General features: G+C 44.2%; 1 long non-coding RNA gene across 1 annotated transcript; it reads right to left on the bottom strand.

Moving 5' to 3' along the window:
• Positions 1–2,137: 2,137 nt before the first annotated feature.
• Positions 2,138–6,678, bottom strand: LOC123102521 (uncharacterized). The gene is made up of 4 exons (XR_006449002.1): positions 5,055–6,678; positions 4,585–4,705; positions 3,244–4,511; positions 2,138–2,403 (listed from the first exon to the last, which is right to left on the bottom strand). It is a non-coding gene; the product is annotated as an uncharacterized lncRNA (long non-coding RNA).
• Between the last annotated feature and the right edge of the window lie 319 nt (positions 6,679–6,997).

The following is a 6,997-nucleotide window of genomic DNA, read 5'->3' as shown; positions in this document are numbered from 1 at the left end:
AGGCACATAAATATATTATAACATCGCAGTACGGTAGCTACATGAAAACAACACAGTACAACATATAGCTAGTTCAACTTCATAAGAACAATATATTCATTTCCCTAATCGAGATCATCCAGGCTCGTCTTATCCACCTCTGCTTTCAGTTTAGTAAGAACCCGTTTTGCACGGCCAACTGGGAAATCTGAGCTCATTATCCACCTTCAACTTTTTATCCCGCATCATGAAATATGCTTTAGTGTTGACAACACTTTCTTTAAGCCTACGCATGTTCTCTTCCTCATACATGCTCCAGAGCTTCGCTAGGCACATCTTCAAAACTGGGGCCACTCTTGATCAACCCACTCCAAGTAAGAACACTTCCGTTCATCCTATAATATTTAAAACTAGATAAGTAACAATTGTAGGGGAAATGGGTTTATAGCAATATAGAAAATCACCAATGCTTATTTTGAAAAACTGAAGAAACATGTTAATTATGACATATCTTCTCAAAAAGATCAATATGCAAATGAAATAATTGGTACTGGGACAACAACCAAATTCTGGAACATCAGAATCTAGAATTAACTACAACGACACTACAAGTTCTTACTCATGTACAATAAATAATAAATCAAACATTTTATGAGGAAGGTAAATATAACTTCAATAGCATAGCGACAGTGTTTGGATGACATAAAATTGATACTAATAGGTGTGTGCATGCACAAATTTAGTAACATAGAACTAATAGCACTAAGGCCGTCCACTATGTATGCCAAAACTGGGGTAAAGACAACTGTTGCTACATCTCGCACCGGTGCCCAGCACTGGCGAGCCGATGCAGCGGAAAAAAAATCAAGGACCCGGGCTCCGGAGCACGTAGTTGCTTTGATGCCTAGTTCCTTCGTGCCATAAATATTTAGTATTTTACTGCTTGGCTGCTTGGATGTGTGGACCAAAGTTGGCTGCACAAACTACTGAAGCGGTGCCAAATAATTTTCTAATGGCACCACCGATGAGATGGCAACAATTTAAGATACTAGGTACAAACTGTGACACTGTCTTAGGATGCGTTTGGTTGAAGGTGTGGTATGAATGGGTTGGGACCGTGATAGTGTCTGAATCACACCTAACAAATGATTTGTAACAACGAAAGAGGGTCTAACCTTCTCCGCACATGTCAGAAACTTCCTCCAACTGTCCATAAATCAAACGCAACTAGCTTCACGCATGGAGATTGATGGTCACAACGAGCAGATAGATCTTCAGCCACCCCACTCCTTTCGTCGCCACTGATGGTCTTAGGGAGCTACAAGAGGAAGAAATGACTCAAATCGACCGCCGGGTAAAAATCCTTCATTCCAAGTCATAGCCCAAGAGACATAAGAGAGGCATACCCGAGTGGTGAAGGAGTAATCGCCGGAGGAGGAACCGCTGCAAAGGTCTTTGAAGAAGACCATGGCAACCCCACTGGTAGGATGCGAGACGGCGAGAGCGAGGAAGCGGCTATAGCTTAGCAAGGAAGGAAGAAAGGAAGGAGGAAACAGGGGAAATGTGACTTGTGGTCGGGGAGAAAAGGGGGTGGGGAAGGGGCGCGGGGTAGCACTACAAGAAATATGTCAACTTGTGACCCTCACTATTGGCCGCTGAAAGGTCATAGTTTTTTATTTGTGACCTTTTTGTGACCAAAAACAGAAGGTCAAAAGCTGGCGGTCGTAAACTAAAATTAGCGACCTTCTCTATGAGAAGGCCGTAGACATTTATGACCAAAACAAAAGGTCATCAATTCTATGACCTTCTGTTTTGGTCGCTAGCTTTCTGCCCAGGCCACGTCAGATCCGATGTGGCAATCTAACGTGGCAAAATTGCGACCAATTGAATTGGTCATTAGTAAGATTCAGCCCGGTCCAATTGGGTGTTTTACATGGGCCAAGCACAACAATTCAGCCCATTTATTATTTATTTTCGTAGTAATTTTGATCAGCTACATGGGCCATGCCCAACAATTTGGCCTTTTTTATTTCTAAGACATAGAACTTTTATGGTCCATTTCTTTTTGGGCCTTAGCCTTTTTACAGTCGACTTCTTTTTTGGGCCTCAGCCTTTTTGCAGTCTATTTACGTTTTGGGCCTTGGCCTCTATCAATAAGTAGGTCCAACTCATCAGCTTTCTATTTCTCACATTTTCCAAGTACACAGATGAAAAATATTTCAAATAAAACAAAACTATATTCTTGAAATGATAGCTAAAATTAGCCTATTACAATCTTTACATGGCGTTCATACAATCAGATATGCCAACCAGTACAGAATACAATGTAACTAGCTATGAAGTACAACCAAAACACAAGGCATATTGATAGATAACCACCACGCTTCATCGTCTTCCTCTTCCAAATTCCAAGAAACAAATCACCTAGCATTAGAAGGATCACACAATAAAAGCATATAAAACATTAAACTAAGAAATAAATGGCAAGCAGTATAAAAATCAAAGTAGCACTAGTATATTTTAACTTGTCTTGCAACCATCAATATAGTTTGCTTATAAGAAAACATGGTCTGATGCTTATGTGCTACTAGTAGATTACTAAAGGCAAATTGCACACTACGCACTCAATTTGATACTTGCTTAACAGTTTCAATGTAAACCAATAGTTAAACCTGAAACGTACTATTCTAGGAGGAGCTTATGGTTATGTAGAAGCAACATATAGATAGAAGCCCAGCATACTGCAACTCGTATTCATTGTCAGGTAAACTGCAACTCTGCGTCTGACACAAGATGTGATATTACTATTAGCTACAAATTTCTCTAGATGCACTAGCCAACAGTTGCATCCTTGAAACTAGACTCTTGAAATTAACTAAGCCCTCCTTTTGCGATTGATAAACAACACCCGAGGAAATTAAAAGAAAGCAGCCCCCCAATTCCATTTTTATTTTATTACAGACACATGGTGCATACAGACTGCCACTGTAAAAAAATACGCGAACATGAATGAGCAGCAGAGAAACAGATAGTCAATGAAGGGAGCCACATCTCTCACTGAATTTTATCAGTAGTACTACATGTTTTTCTTCCTGACATTGAGCAGCACCACAAGTTCATAACACACACAGGTGGTGTTCAGCAATTGGTGACATAACTGCCACCCTCTTATCTTAGCTAGTTCGGTGCAACTAGAAGTAAACACTTCAGAACAAATAAAGTAATAGTTCAGTGTGACTACAAGGAACAGAAATGCATGCGTACCTCATGGACGAGTGGAGGTTGGTGAAGGCAAGGGCATCGTCGGGGCGGCCGGAGGCGGCGCTTGATGGACGAAAAGTTTCAACATACACTCAGCTCCGTGTTGAATTGGACCGACCAATCCAGATCTTAAATCGGCTTGCAGATCGACGAACACTTGGCCAATTTGCACAATAATACAAAGACAGAACAATCAACTTGCTGCACACCAGAGGCAGAAGGGATTTCTTTACAAGAGAAACAGAAACTGGACATAGAGCAACATCCCACATTAATAAATTGTTTGCAGCAGCTGTAACATAGAACCAGGAAAAATGTTGTATGGACATGAACAACAGGATAAGTGACTACTGGTGAGAAAACTTAAGTTTGCAAGTTCCCTGCTAGTCTCCCGACGCGGGTACTAGTTCATCAAACAGCATGAATCAGGTGCTATTTAGTATGATCAAGTCCGAAAAGAAACATGCATAAAAATTAAGAAGAGCTGGAGCAAGTATGCATGAAAATTAAGAAGTGCTATTTAGTATGAATTGTTGCTTGAGTTGACTTGAGAAAGAGATAGTACGCTGAAGGAATAAGCTATAATCCAGGTCAATCAGCCATGACCAATGAGGCCAATACAGTAGAGCACAGGCACAAATCATATGCTTGTTGCTCATGAACATGACATGCACACAACACAAGATAATTACCAAGCATCCAACATCAGTGGCTTATCTCCTCTAGAAGTGCAACCTTATTTTGAATCTACACTAGACACTAATCATGCAACAATTTACAGTTATTTGATGAGTATTTGCTAGGATCATGATGACAATTTTAGATTAAATTGCAGTGTTTGTCATCCGCAGTTGTATGGTTCTATCTAGCTCCGAGCTTCATCTATGATGCGCCAAGAAAAACAAACAGAGAAAAGATTACATAAAAACAGAGAAAACATGGAGCTACCCAGCATCCACGACTAGAGCTAGTAGTAGGAACACATGGTACAGTAGTAGAGCCGCAGGACAACTAGTGGTCTTGTCTGTCAGCCGGCAAGGCATGCGTTGTGCTACCTACTCATGGTTCAGAGAGCCATCTCGCTGAACCTGAATGGTCTTGACAATCCCTGACTGAACCTAAACTATCATATGCGCATGATTGGGACTAGTGGCAAGTACACCAGGATGTTGAGCGGTAGGCCCCTGTCGGCGAAGTTGTTGTTGTTGGTACTCCTCCCGTGTCACCCGCTGCATCCTCTCGTGCTCCTGCATGTACGTGTCCACCTGCACCTGTCGCAACCCAATCTTAGTAAGCTTCACTCTGAATAAAATCAACAATCTAAGACCAATAGTATCTCTGAACTTATTGGGAAGTTGAGGAGCCCGAAGTGTGAGCCCCAGCACTTGAGCGTCGCCTGAGCCCCAGCACTTGAGCGCCACAAGATCATGGGTGCGAGCTGCTTCCTCCTCTGTCTTGTAAGATCCTGCCAAGAACACCGGATTAAGGATGATCTTAACCCATGTATATGCGGCAGTAGTGCCACATTGCCTGATGCTTTTGAGCGTATGTTTTGGACGCATGCATGGGGACAAAAATATAAAATGAACTTTCCACTTTACCAAAGCGCTGCTGCTTTTCCTTTTACTACTATCCCACTTTCCCCTCAAAGAAGGAAGAAGGTGGTTGCAGAATTCAAAATTCAAAAACTAATCAGAGGAAGGCTACCATGGACAATGCAATCCAGACTTTGGAAGCATACAGAATAATTTTGGAATCATGGGCATTTGAAAGTATGCAGGCTTTTCCAAGAAGCGAGAGGATCTTGAACTCACCCAAATAAACTAATGGATGTGTATCGCCGTTCGCCAATGTCGAGGCAGACGAATAGAAGATCGATTGCAAACAGGATAGAGAACAATGTCAGCACATGAAAGATAAAACTGGTGAGTGATCAAGAATAAACACTTGGGGAACCTGAACCCCTCCACTTTACCAAAGCGCTACAATGATTCTTCCTACTGCTGACATCCTTAGAAGGGAAAGCTTGTGCTAGCCATTCTATTGCATCATAGTGTCATGGCATGTCAATATATTCAGTAGAAACATATGGCAGTAGGTATGTAGGAGAACCTCATGCTTGACAGGGATTTCTCTGAATTTAATTGCTGATAGCCCCTAGCTAACTGAACCAAAATGAATGAACGAATGACCCTAAAAAAACAGACCTCTAAGTGCCTCACCAAATCATCCGAATGGCCCTAAAATGCTCTCGGATTAATAGCTAAAACCTCATGACTATGAGTAATGTGATCCACTACTTCCAGAGGAAAACATGCCGAACAAGTACACAAACTTCTGGCACGTTTTCTGTCCTAGTTCGGTAACTGTAAGCATTCGTCCAACTCTCACACCACGTGGCATATCTGGCATTTCCGTTTGCCTCGTTTACAAAGTATTCTGCTAGTGGTTCATGAATAGCTGGTTTCAGAAGCAGTTGGCGCAGATCATACCAACACGGTGAAGCGAAACGCAAAAATAAGAGGAATATCTCACTAAGCTTCGCGAGGATCCACAGCCTAGCTACTAACTGATCCGCCGAATTATAAAACGAAAAAAGCCTAAATAAAATTTGTCAAATACCGTTCCTAGCAGGTCTCAAATCCAAATCTATGTTCACCTTCGCACTAAGCACATAAGCTACGAACTCCCGACCACCAAAAGCACACGTGCTCCCACCGGTCCACAATGCTCACACGAGCAGCAACCCGAGGAGCAGAGCCAAACCCTCGGCCAGAACTGTAACGCGGGGCGGGGGAGGGGAGGGGAGCGGCCAGCTCACCAGGTGGTGAAGAACTTGGCAGACTACGCGACCGCGAAGGTGAGGAACCCCGCGACGATTGGGTAGTTCACCACGGCGGCGACCATCTCCAGCTCCAGATCGGGGTGGACAAGGCTGCGGCCGTCGCGGGTATGGGAGCACCGCCTCGCACTGCCCGACCTAGGACCAGGGTGAGGGGAGGGCGTGGTGGTGTGCGGAGGGTGACCGCCGTCGTGGCCTTAGCGTCCGCGCCGTGATTCGGACGGGATCCCGATGGGATCTACACGAGGCCGCCGCCGCCCCTCCCCTGTTGCGGGGCCGGGTGCGGGTCACCTCCCATGAAAGGATACGGAGACGGAGCCGGCACGGACACGGATGGGACTCGGACGCGCAGCGAAGGTGGTTGCCGAGGCGGGCGCAGAGACGGGGTGGGTCGCCGGGATTCGTGGCGTTGTGGAGACACCCGTGAGGAGGGGAGGAGGAGAGGGCGAGCGAAGGAGGGCGCCGCCGCCGGCGACGGGAAGCTAGGGTTAGAGAGGGGTGGCGACGTCGATCTGGATCGGGGAGAGAGAGAGGGAGGCGGCGGGAGGAAGGAAGGGAGGAGAGGTGAGTGATCTGGGTAGAGTTTGGTGCGGTGGTTTTCTTCAGATGGATGGATGGTTGGATTGCTAGCAATGGATGGATGGATGTCTGCCATGTCATCGATCCGTGTGACAGATGGTTCCACCAATCAGAATCTAGCATATGTGATTGTGTTTTTTCTCTTTTGTTTTTTTTATATTTTTTTATCCTCTTATTTCGAGTAAACAATCAACACATTAGCCTCATGTTGTACGTTTAAATATCCAATATTGTGCACATATGTGTAACTTAGGATTTCAAACAATGATGATTTTGTGGTCTTCATTTGCATTGCACACAAAAATCATTTTCCATTTTTTTAGTGCTTAAAATGGA

This window comes from Triticum aestivum, chromosome 5A (genome assembly GCF_018294505.1).
Source record: "Triticum aestivum cultivar Chinese Spring chromosome 5A, IWGSC CS RefSeq v2.1, whole genome shotgun sequence".
Taxonomy (NCBI): Eukaryota; Viridiplantae; Streptophyta; class Magnoliopsida; order Poales; family Poaceae; genus Triticum; species Triticum aestivum.
This window is presented reverse-complemented; position numbering and strand designations above follow the sequence as displayed.